The sequence below is a fragment of the Neovison vison genome, chromosome 11 (assembly GCF_020171115.1).
Source record: "Neovison vison isolate M4711 chromosome 11, ASM_NN_V1, whole genome shotgun sequence".
NCBI classification, from domain to species: domain Eukaryota; kingdom Metazoa; phylum Chordata; class Mammalia; order Carnivora; family Mustelidae; genus Neogale; species Neogale vison.
The window spans coordinates 119,050,735-119,064,145 of NC_058101.1; the positions used below are offsets into that span (position 1 = coordinate 119,050,735).

General features: G+C 39.4%; 1 protein-coding gene across 1 annotated transcript in view; it reads left to right on the forward strand.

Annotated features, from left to right (window-relative positions):
* ABCG2 (ATP binding cassette subfamily G member 2 (Junior blood group)) overlaps window positions 1–13,411 on the forward strand; it is a 161,425-nt gene that overhangs the window by 52,293 nt on the left and 95,721 nt on the right. The gene's annotated exons all lie outside the window — the stretch shown is intronic.

Genomic DNA, 13,411 nt, shown 5'->3' on the forward strand with positions numbered 1-13,411 from the left:
ATTTGAGAGAGAGTGAAAGAGAGAGAAGGAGCAGGGGGAGGAGCAGAGAGAGAGAGAGAAAGAAGCAGACTCCTTGCTGAGCAGGGAGCCTGATGTGGGGCTCCATCCTGGGACTCTGGGATCATGACCTGACCTGAAGGCAGATACTTAACTAACTGAACCACCCAGGTTCCTTTCTCTCAATACTTTAAATATTTCCCTCCACTCCCTTCTTGTTTGCATGGTTTTAGAGAAGATAGATGTAGTTTTTATCTTTGGTCCTCTATCTATAGCTGTTTCCTTCTGTTTTTTTCTTTTGTCTTTTATTTTTATAAGACTTTTTCTCACAAGACTTTTATTTTCTGCAGCTTGAATATGATATGCTTAGTGTAATTTATTTGGCATTTATCTTGCCTGGTGTTCTCTGAGTTTCTTGTGGTTTTGTGGTGTTATATGCTGAATGTTTGCATTCCCCTCTTATTAAGAGGTGGGGGTCTTTGGGAGGTGATTAGGTCACAAGAGTAGAATCTTTATGAATGGGAATTAGTGCTTTTATGAAAAGGTACATGAGAGCTTGCTCTGACTTTGTGAGGATGCAGTAAGGAGATAGCCATCTACAAACCAGGATACTGGCTCTCACTGGAACCAAATCTGCCTGCACCTTGATCTTGTATTTCTCTGCCTCCAAAACTCTAGAAATAAACCAGTCTGTAGTAATTTGTTGTAGCAGACAACTAAGACATGTGGTTTGACCTTAATTTGGGGGACATTCTCAGTCATTATTGCTTCAAGTATTGCTTTTGTATCTTTGTCTCTTTCTTCTCCTTATGGTATTCTTATCATGTGTATGCTGTGTGTTTTATAGTTGTACCACAGTTCTTGGATATTCTGTTCCCTTTTTTTCCTTCAGTCTTTTTTCTCTTTACTTCCAGTTCCCATTGACATATTCTTTTTTATTTTTTTTTAAGATTTTATTTATTTATTTGACAGATAGAGATCACAAGTAGACAGAGAGGCAGGTGGGGGGTGGGGCTCCCCGCTGAGCAGAGGGCCTGATGTGAGGCTCGATCCCAGGATGCCGGGATCATGACCTGAGCTGAAGGCAGAGGCTTTAACCTGCTGAGCCACCTAGACACCCCTCCATTGACATATTCTTAAGATCAAGGTATTCTTTCCTCAATTCTGTTCAGCCTACCAATGAGCCCATGAAAGGCATTCTTCATTTCTCTTACAGTGTTTTTATGCCCTAACTTTTTTTTTTTGATTCCTAGAATTTTCATCTGTTTACATTATCTATCTATTCTTTCAGGTTTACTTTACTTTACTTTTATTTTTTTAAAAAAGATTTTATTTATTTATTTGAGAGAGAGAGAGAAAGCATGAGAGGAGAGAGGTCAGAGGGAGAAGCGGACTCTCTGCCAAGCAGGGAGCCCCATGTGGGACTCCATCCCAGGACTCCAGGATCATGACCTGAGCCAAAGGCAGTCGCTTAACCAACTGAGCCACCCAGGCGTCCCTTAGTTTTATTTTTAAAAAGATTTTTAAATCTATTTATTTGAGAGAGACAGAGAGGCAGAGAGAGAGAGAGAAAGAGCATAAGCAGGGGGAGCAACAGAGGGGAGGGAGAAGCAGACTCTTCGCTGAGCAGAGAAGACCAATGCAGGGCTTGATCCCAGGACCCTGGTATCATCACCTGAACCAAAGGCAGATCCTTAACCAACTGAGTTACACAGGTGCCCCATCAGGTTTACTTTCTTCATGAGAACACTTACGAATTGGGGTGTTTAGGTTTCAGCTCAGGTCATGATCTCAGGGTCATGGGATCAAACCCTGCACTGGGCTTTGTGTTCAGCACACAGTCTGCTTGAGACTCTCTTCCTCTCCCTCTATCCCTCCCCCTGCTCACATACACTCTCTAAAATAAATTAAATCTTAAAAAAAAAAAAAAAAGAACGCTTACTGTATTAATCATAAGTTGTTTTAAATTAATGATCTGGGGACACTTGAGTGGCTTAGTCAGTCAAGCCTCTGCCTTTGGCTCAGGTCATGAGCCCAGGGTCCTGGGATTGAGCCCTGCATCAAGCTCCTTGCTCAATGAGGAGCTTACTTCTCCCTCTTCCTGCTGCCTTCCCTGCTTGTATTTTCTCTCTCTATCTCTGTCTCTATGACAAATAAATAAATAAAATTTTTTTTTTTTTTCAAAAGATTTTATTTATTTACTTGACAGACAGAGATCACAAGTAGACAGAGAGGCAGGCAGAGAGAGAGAGGAGAAAGCAGGCTCCCTGCAGAGCAGAGAGCCTGATGTGGGGCTCGATCCCAGGACCCTGGGATCATGACCTGAGCTGAAGGCAGAGGCTTTAACCCACTGAGCCACCCAAGTGCCCCAAATAAAATCTATTATGGTTGCAGAAAGGCTCTGAAATAAACCTATTTCTGCATTTGTTTTGGTTGTACGTATTGAGAAAAATAAGATTTGCAGACAAGTAGTGAGAAATAGTTTCAGGTTTTTGTATTGTTTGGGCCATCTTAATAATTTTATGATTTTTCTTTGATTAAACAGATGACAAGAGAGGATGTATTCTGAAATATACATAAGCACCCATAAGTTAGCACAAGGGCTTCCAACTTGTTAAACTTTGGTAGAGAGTGGATGAAAGAGCACTGCATATTTTTGTAAACTTTCTTAAATGTTTTGAATAAATAAGGAAATACTTATCTTTATATTTAGGATAAACGCATTATTGGCTTTTTAAAAAACTGCTTTGTTGAAATTTAGATACCATAAATTTTAACTATAAAATCCAATGAATTTAGTAAATTTATAGACTTGTGTAACCATTACTAATCCAGTTTTGAAATCTTCCTATCACCTCAAAAACCTAGCTGCAGTTCTATGCTTCCTGGTGCCAGTTACACCTCCTGTACTCCCTTCCCTTATTTCCCAACCTTCCAGTGAAAAGGGTAGTTGGTCTCCTGGAAGCTGATGTGCTAGTGTCTGGGTAAAAATATCCATGGTCTGTGTTCCTATAAAAGTGACCACTATGGGGATGCCTGGGTGGCTCAGTCATTAAATGTCTGCCTTCAGCTCAGGTCATGATGCTGGGGTCCTGGGATCGAGTTCTGCATTTGGATCCTTGCTCAGTGGGGAGCCCACTTCTCCTTCTCCCTCTGCCATCTCCACCTGCTGTGCACACTCTCTCTCTGACAAATAAATAAAATCATAAAAAAGTGTCCAATATAGCTATAGAACTTGTAGTGAGAGGTAAAAGCTAGAAGTGATTTTGTCACTGGGAGGCCTGTGAGCAAATTCATTTTATGCTCTGTGTAATGTATAATTGGTGCTGAAGCGTGTTACATTTTGAACTGGAATGTTACTGTGGTATCAGAGGACCATTCTTCTGATGTCCAGCATTTTCAACATCTAACGAAATCTTATTGATTGGCAAGTTGCAGGTGACATTGTCTATGGCCTTTGATGTCTACCAGAAAGGAGACTTAAAATCCCAAAGGAGGACATACTTGCCAGTTTTGATACTGAAACTTCTGCTAGTGGTTTCACACACAGAATCCCATGTGTAGTCAAAGAATAATTGCTGTCTTTCACAAACTCTCATAGTGTTTGTTTCTGAGAGAACCCTTGTTGCTCCTTTGAAACTGCTGGAAAAGTTGGCCTATTTGTCCCTCAGCGAAAGAGGCAACACTACCCAGGACTTTTGGCATACTGACTTCCTGGGATTTAAAACTTTCCTTTTGTGGAGATGTTAAGGTGACAAGGCTCTTTCAGAAAAATGCAGATGACATTTGTCTGGTATGCTCACTAAGCCAAGTATGGAAAAAGCACTATAAGAGTAGTAGACCTTATTCATAAAGTGTTTGGTGACAATGGGGATCTGGTTATATTGAAATGTACCATGGTTTACTAGTAAAGAAGTCATATGGATAGGTTTGGGTAGAAGCTTCTTGCTCAATTAGCAAATGAGGGAGATCTGCCAATTGTCTGGGAGGGCCAGGAGTGGAGATCACACAGTTCTCCATAGCTGACTCCATGTTGCAAGACCATATTGCTGAACAGGGGGACCAAGAGGAAAGACCCTCTTGCTGAGATCTGTGCAGTGTGGACTGCTGTCACCTGATGCATTTGATACCACCTCCTACCTAATCCTTTATCCTTTCAGGAACAAACAGGCCTGGATTCTTAATGTGCCCCTGATTTAATGCTGGCCCAGCCACAAGCTTTATTCCTTGTGTTGTCCCCCAAACATTCATGCCCTCAGCCCTGGCCCCCAGGGGCCTTAGCCAACATGAAGGGCCTGAGGGCAGGGGGCCAGTCTGAGCCCAGGAGCCTGAGGTTGTGTGCTTAACCCAGTTCAGATCTCTGAGACCTGCAGGCTGGCACACTCTGACGCAGCTCTGGTGAGGCCAGACAGCCCTGGTCAAGTCCATAACATCTGCTTTGCTGAAGGTGCCACGAGGCAGACCCTCTGTCCCCAGGTCTTTAGGCCCCTTGCACACCATCAAGCTTTGTCTCCTCCCCACCTCCTGTTGGCCTTCTCACTAAGTGCCTTTTCCATGCTGCCATTTAGATGGAGGAAGACCTGGAAACTTTGAAACCTTGTGAGCCACCCCCACCGCTGCATCTGCAAGCACCAGGACTGCCCCCCACCCCGCCCCTCATTGGTGGGCAATGCTGATGGGTGATGCTGATGGCATCATCACCGCAGGAGCAGTTAAGACAGGGACCACACAGGTTATTTAGGGAAGGTTGGTATGTGGCATTACCACTTAACGAGGACCCAGAGCTTCTGCCCAACTATTGACCTTGATAAACAGTGGATATTGATCATTGACGTAAGCAGGTAAATGCAGCCGAAAACAAGACAGGAGCAACTACTTTCAGTGACGTGGTGCAGTCAGGCTACTGCAAAGTTCTGGAGAAAGGAAAGCTCCCAAGGGAGTCTGTTATCAGGAGGGCCAAATTCTTCACAGGAGAGCTAAGAAAATGAAGGTTATCTATCGGGGAGACTAGATGGGAGTGGGTGCTGTGTCTGGTAGCCTGAAGCCACATGGAGGGGGTTCTTAATGCTAACAAAGGCTAAAAAGAAAAAAAAAAAAGAATGAACGGACCTAGGGCAGGGATTCAACCCCCCTTCTCTAGCTGACACTGATCAAAGTTTATTGGGAACTTGATGGAACTTAAAGTTGTCAGTACCATCAGTCCTTAGTGACCATGGGGCACAGGTTAGCGTGGTTCCTAGAGTATCCCACTGGCATAGTCCAAATCTAGTTTGGAGGTGGAGACAAATATCGGATTGGACCATGGACTGATGCGAGCATATGGCTGAGCTCTTTTGAGCCAATATACAGAAGATGTAACTGAAAATGCTGAAGGCATTATAGGAAGTATATTTTTAAAAAATTCCTCAAGCGGATTTGCAGTCATTCCCCCTTCCCACCCCAAGCCCCAGACAACCACTAACCTGCTTTCTGACTTTATACCTTTGCCTTCTCTAGGCATTTTGCTAAATGGAACCTTTTTTTTTGCCTGGTGTCTTTCACTGAGTATGTTTTTGAGGTCCATCTGTCTTATAGCATGAATCATTCATTTTTATTCCTGAACAGTATTCTATTGGATGGTTATACCAAATTTTGTCTATCTTCTTGCCAGTTGACAGACATTCGGGTTGTTTCCAGTTTTGGGGTATTGTGAATAATGCTACTCTTAATACTTGTTTACAGGTTTTGTGTGAATATATGTTATTATTTCCTTTGCATAGATTCCTAAGAGAGAAGTTGCTGAGTTATGGTAAATTTATCTTTCACTTTTTGAGAAACTTCCAAACTATTTATCCAAAGTAATTGTTCCATTTTACATTCCCACCAGCAGTGTATGAGGATTTCAGTTTTTCTACATTCTCTCACTAACACTTGTTAATTGTGTCTTTTTGATTATAGACATTTCTGCTGTATGCAGTGGGATCTCATTGTGACTTTAATTCGTATTTCCGTGATGACTAATGATGTTGAACATCTTTTCATGTGCTTATTGGTCATTCAGATATTTTTACTGAAATGTCTACATAAATCTTTAGCCCTTTTTTTTTTTAAAAAAAAAAAAGATTTTATTTATTTATTTGACAGAGAGAGATCACAAGTAGGCAGAGGGGCAGGTAGGGAGAGAGGAGGAAGCAGGCTCCCTGCCAAGCAGAAAGCCCAATGCGGGGCTCGATCCCAGGACCCTGAGATCATGACCTGAGCAGAAGGCAGAGGCTTAACCTACTGAGCCACCCAGGTGCCCTTTAGCCCATTTAAAAAAAAGATTTTAATTATTTATTTGGGAGAGAGAAAGCAAGAGACAGAGCACGAGCAGAAGGGGAAGGGCAGAGGGACAGGGAGAAGCAGCCTCCCTGCTGAACAGGGAATCCAACTCGTCTGCTGAAGGCAGACGCCCAACTGACTGAGCCATCCAGGCACCCTCTTTTGCCCATTTTTAAAACCAGGTTTTTTTTTTTTTTATTGAGTTGTAAGTATTCCTTATAAATTCTGGATATTAAATTATTCTTCTATACTACACTTTAAAAAAGAAGCAACTCACTTCTACCCTCCATATCCCAAGCTCCTCTGTATTATTCCTTGTGCTCCAGAAGTAAGTGAAGCCATATGATAATTGACTCTCTCTGCTTGACTTATTTCACTCAGCATAATCTCTTCCAGTCCCGTCCATGTTGATACAAAAGTTGGGTATTCATCTTTTTTGATGGAGGCATAATACTCCATTGTATATATGGACCACATCTTCCTTATCCATTCATCCGTTGAAGGGCATCTTGGTTCTTTCCACAGTTTGGCGACTATGGCCATTGCTGCTATGAAAATTGGGGTACAGATGGCCTTCTTTTTCACTACATCAGTATCTTTGGGGTAAATACCCAGTAGTGCAATTGCAGGGTCATAGGGATGCTCTATTTTTAATTTCTTGAGGAATCTCCACACTGTTTTTCAAAGTGGCTGTACCAACTTGCCTTCCCACCAATAGTGGGAAGGCAAGTTGGTGCATTTCTCCCCACTTTCTCCACATCCTCTCCAACACATGCTGTTTACTGTCTTGTTAATTTTGACCATTTTGGCCATTCTAACTGGTGTAAAGTGGTATCTCAATGTGATTTTGATTTGAATCTTCCTGATTGCTAGTGATGATGAACATTTTTCATGTGTCTCTTAGCCATTTGTATGTCTTCTTTAGAGAAGTGTCTGTTCATATCTTCTGCCCATTTTTTGATGTGATTATCCATTTTGTGTGTGTTGAGTTTGAGGGGTTCTTTATAGATCTTGGATATCAGCCCTTTGTCTGTACTGTCATTTGCAAATATCTTCTCCCATTCCATGGGTTGCCTCTTTGTTTTGTTGACTGTTTCCTTTGCTGGGCAGAAGCTTTTGATCTTCATGAATCCCAAAAGTTCATTTTTGCTTTTGTTTCCTTTGCGTTTGGAGACATATCTTGAAAGAAGTTGCTGTGGCCGATGTTGAAGAGGTTACTGTGTATGTTCTCCTCCAGGGTTTTGATAGATTCCTGCCTCCCGTTGAGGTCTTTTATCCATTTCGAGTTTATCTTTGTGTATGGTGTAAGCTTAAGGGACCTTCAGACACCATCAAGTTGACTAACGTATGCACTGTAGGAATATAAGAAAAAGAAGAGAGGAAAATGAGCAGAAAGAATATTTCAAGAAAATGGCTGAAAAAATACCAAAATTTGATACAATATATAAATGTACAAATTCAAGGAGTTCAAGTCCAAGTAAAATAAATCCAAAGACCAGCATCAAGATCTAATTTTCAAAAGAAAGGCAAAGAGAGAATCTTGAAAGCAATTAGAAAGAAACAAATCATCACATGTAAGTGATCCTTTGTAAGAGTCTCAGCGGATTTCTCAATAGAAACCTGGGAGAACAGAAGTAGTGTACTGATATATTAAAAAAGATAAAAGAAAAAAACTGTCAACAAAGAATCTTATATCTGGAAAACTGACTTTCAAAAATGAGAGAGAAATGAGAATATTCCCAGATAACCAAAAGCTAAAGAGATCTGTTACCATTGGAACTGCCCTGCAGGGGGCGCTTGGATGGCTTGGTGAGTTGGGCCTCTGCCTTTGGCTTAGGTCATGATCTCAGGGTCCTAGGATGGAGTGCCCCAGCGGGCTCTCTGCTCAGGGAGAGACTGTTTCCCCCCTCTCTCTGCCTCTCTGCCTACTTGTGATGTTTCTCTCTCTGTGCCAAGCAAACAAATAGAATCTTAGAAAAGAAAAGAAAAAAAAAAAAAAAACTGCCCTGTAAGAAATGCTAATTAGGAAATCCTCCCAGTAAAAATAAAAATGTTCCAGGGGCACTTGGATGGCTAAAAAAAAAAAAAAAAAAAAAAAAAGCATATGCAGTGTTTACATTTTTAATTTCACTGCAGAATGGATCTATAAATGTATGAATGTTATTTATTGATTTGGGGGGAAAAAAATCCCTGCTATGGATACAAGTTGTTTGTCAGATTTTCTCTAAATGGCTAAAGTATCTTAAAAACAACATTTACATGAAAGGTTGTGGAGTCCCTGAAGCCTTTCCTTGGTACCCTAGGATTATCAGACCACAATTTGAAACCCTCTGCTAGTGAGCAAGCTGAATAACTGATCTCCAGCTGAGTCAAAGGGACTTTACAACTAACCAGACACCTTTTAATTCTGTAAATGAACTCAATGACTTAGTTGCATTGCCTGTATGCAAGATGTTTGGAGCACTGGAGGCCGAGCTTAAATTGAAGAAAAACAAAACCATCGGGAATCATCAAGTTCAGGTAAGGCAACAGAACAAAGAGAGAAAGTCATTATTTCCTGATAAGATTGAGGTTTTATTTGCTGGCTCCTGATAAAGCAATTTAAACATCAAAGAGAAGTGAGGAAGAACTGAACTCTGCAGAAACCCAGGCTTTAATAATAGAAGTCTACCTCAAGGATTTTTGTTTTAAATAACAGCAGCAACAACAAAAAACTCTTGCTGTTAAGGGAATTAGATTGTTCTCAGTGTATAAGGGCGAACTTTGCACATTTCCCTCAAACCACCCCCTGCTTCCTTTGCATTTATGATTTATATACATTTCTTTTTTGTATACCTCATTAAACTAACCTCATTTGTTCATTTAACAGTGAATTTACTAAGTACCCATTAAAAAGCTAGAAACTGGCTTTAAAATGTAATTCACAATCTTTTAAGGAAAATATTTAAGGAAGCATTTATAAAATCATGGACATATTTTATAAGTACGTATATTTATAAGTTTAAAATAATACCATGAAATAAAAAATTGTTTCTTTGAACAGATCAACAAAACTGACAGACCTTTAGCTACACTAACTAAGAACAAAGAGAGAAGACTCAAATTACTAACAACAGTTGGGACATTACTACTGATTTTACAGAAATAAACATGTTATAAAAGAAAACTATAAACAGTTGCCCATCAACAGATTAGGTAACCTAATTAAGAGGGACAAATTCCCAGAAATGCCAAATGAACTCATGAAGAAATTCAAAAGCTGAGGCACTTGGCTGGCTCAGTTGATGGTATATGTTACTCTTGATCTCGGAGTTGTAAGTTCGAGCCCCATGCTCGGTGTAGAGACTACTTAAAAATAAAATCTTAAGGCAACCCTCTTGGGTCCTCTTCTTCTTCAGGAGCTTTGTACTATTGTTCAACAAACTTTGCTTTGCTGCCCACCAAAAAAAATTTAAAAACAGAATAATAAGCAAACAAACAAATAAATAAAATCCTAAAAAGAAAAAGAAATAGAGAACCTGAATAGACCTACAACTGGCAAGGAGATTGAAACAGTAATAAAAACCTCCCAACAAAGAAAAGCAATGGACCAAGCTACCAAATATTTAAAGAACCAACACCAATCCTTCTCAAACTCTCCAAAAAATTAAAGAGAAAGGAACACTTCCTAACTCATTCTGTGAAGTCAGCATTCCCTGATACCAAAACTACATAAAGACACTACAAGAAAAAAGGAACTGTAGGCTACTATCCTTTGTGAATAAAGATGCAAAAATTCTTAACATAATACTAGCAAATCAAATTTAGCAACTTATTAAAAGGATAATAAACCATGACCAGATGGGATTTACCCCTGAAGTGTTAGGATGGTTCAACTTATGAAAAACAATCAATGCACTATACCACGTTATTAGAATGAAGGGAAAAAAAAATTATAGGATAATCTCATGTAGCAAAGATATAAGCAAAGTATCTTTGTAAAGATACTTTAAAAAATCAACACCCTTTTATGATAAAAAAAAAATACTCAATAAGCTAGGAATAGAAGGAAACTTCCTTAACATGATAGAGGCCATATATGAAAGATTCACAGCTAACATCATACTTAGTGGTGAAAGCCTGAAAACTTTACCTTAAAATCAGATACAAGACAAAGATGCCTCCTTTTCCCACTTCTGTTCAACACGGTATTGGAAATTCTAGCTGGAACAATTAGGCAAGAGAAAGAAATGCATCCAAACTGGCAAGTAAATAAATTATCTCTATTCAGATAGTATGATCTTTTCTTTCTTTTTTTCTTTTCTTTCTTTTTTTTTCTCCCAGAAGAGAGAGAGAATGTGCACACATGGGGGTGTGGGAGAGTGGGGGGTAGAGGGAGAGGGACAGAGAGAATCCTAAGCAGGCTCTACTTTCAGCATAGAGGCTGTTACGGGGCTCAGTCTTACAACCTTGAGATCATGACCTGAGTTGAAATCAGAGCTGGATGCTTAACCCACTGACCACATAGGCACCTGATGGTATGATCTAATACATAGAAAACCCAAAAGATTCCACACACAAAAAATTTTTTAGAGTTAATGAATGAATTCAACAGAGTTGCAGCTATAAAATCAACCTGCAGAAATCACTTGCTTTTCTATACCACATCAATGAAAATCTGAAAAGAAAATTGAGAAAACAATTTTGTTTACAATAGTATAAAAAACAATAAAATACTTAGCGGTAAATTTAACCAAGAAGGTGAAAGACTTGCACACTGAAAACAACAAAATATTGCTGAAGGAAATTAAAGAAAACATAAATAAGTGGAAAGACATCCTGTGTCCCTGGATTGGAATATTTAATATTGTTAAGATGACAGTGCTACCCAAAATGACTTACAGATTGGGTGTAATTATCAAAATCCCGATGGCATTTTTTGCAGAAACAGAAAAACCCATCCCCAAAATGCATCTGAATCTCAAGGGACTAGCCAAAATACTCTTGAAAATGAAGATCAAGTTAGAAGTCTCACACTTTTTGATTCCAAAACTTACTTCCAAGCTAGTATAATCACAACAGTGTGGTGCTGGCATAACGATAGGCATATAGACCAATGGAAGAGAATTAAAAGCTCCAAAATAACTCCATGCCTGTATGCTCAATTTTCAACAAGCATACAAAGGTCATTTAATGGGGAAAAGATAGGGGGTGACACCATGGCTCAGAGGGTTTGGCCTCTGCCTTCGCCTCAGGTCATGGTCCCAGGGTCGTGGGATCGAGCCCTGCATTGGGCTCTCTGCTCAGCGGGGAGCCTGCTTCCCCTTCTCTCTCTACCTACCTGTGCGCTCTCTCTCTCTTTGTCAAATAAATAAATAATTTTTTTTTAAATGGGAAAAAGATACTATTTTCAAGAAATGGTGTTGGGAAAACTGTATATTCACATGCAAAAGAATAAAGTTGGATCTTTTCCTTACACCATGGACAGAAAACACTCAAAATGGATCACAGACCTAAAGGTAAGAGCTAAAATTGCAAAATCCTTAGAAGAAAACAGGTGAAAAGAAGAAAACTAGGTGAAAGTCATTATGATATTGGATTTGACAGTGATTTCTTGGATGTGACACTGTTGCTTATTTTATGGGACGATTTTCATCCTTGGCTCATGACCGTTACATGACAGTAACAACCCTCAAACAAGACCACAAAAAGGCTACTGGACATTTGTAAACATCCTCTATGTGTGTGGGGAGAACATTATGAAAATATTTATGAAATACATATGATAATATTTATGAATGAAAGTATTTGCTTTCTGAAATTTGTTTCAAAATAATTTGTGGGAGGGTAGCTGGGTGGCTTAGTCAGTTGAGCATCTGCCTTCAGCTCAGGTCATGATCTCAGGGTCCTGGGATTGGAGCGCCGCATTAAGCTCCCTGCTCCGTGGGGAGTCTGCTTCTTCCTCTCCGTCTGTCCCCCCACTTGTGCTCTTTCTCTCTCTCTTTCTCAATAAATAAATAAATAAACAAAACTTGAAAGCATTCTTCAAAAAAATAATTTGTGGGAAAGGAAAAGAAAAGGGGAATATGAATAAAAATTAAGATTGGCCGCTAGTGGCTGATCAGTGCCTTGGGCCTCATCATATTTTTTCCTACCTGTGAAATGTTTGTAATTTTCCATAATAACATGAAAAAGTAAAAAAGATGACATATATTTGAGGACTTTTGTTTTCAGCATGTTTTCCCCGTTAGATACTCTGAAACTGTGCAGCTATATGATATCTAAAAATACTTCATTAAATATTAAAAATCACTTTAAATGATTAAGTCCACTAGCATCAGTAATAGAGCAAAGACCAAGCAGGTAAGCTAATTCTTGAGGCCCCTGGGTATCTGAGTTATACAGTGGTCTTTGTGATCTGAACTGCATTGCACAGAGGGCACAGGGCCAAAGCCTTGAGTTTGCATAAAATGGAAGCATAATGCTAGACCTAGGAGAAGTATACCTTCAGAGAGGTCAAACTAGAAAAGAAATCCACCCTGCAAAGGCAGGCCACAAGAAAACATTGCTATCTTGGCCTATACTATGAATGGACATTTTAAAAAGAAGTAGAAAAAAAGTCCCCTGAGAATTTGTAGCAATGGGCCAAATCTTAAGGTACTTGAGAGCTGAATCTATATTCTTTACCTGGCCAAAAACATGCACCTATAATGTAATTATGAGAATGTCTGAGAGAAGGAAATCCAGTCTTTTCCAAATGAATGTACCCTCAACTAGGCCTCAAAAAATTCCTACAGGTAGATTGCTCAAAAAACTTAAAAAATTAGAGAACGAACATCAGTGAGCAAGCCATAGGTAACAGAGCCAGAACCACAAAGACTTCATAGATTATAATTATCAGAATTAAAATGAAAAATAATTCTGCTTGAAGTGCTGTAAAAGGTAAAAATATATATATATATATATACTGAAAACATGAATAAGAATAGGAGACTATCAAATAATTAGGCCAGTTTGAAGAAGAACTGAAATGAAAAGAATCCCTAATCATTGAAGTTAAGAATTTGGATAGAAGATAAATACAACTGTACAGAGAATAGAGAAGATGTATCTGTGAAGAAATTATCTAAGATAC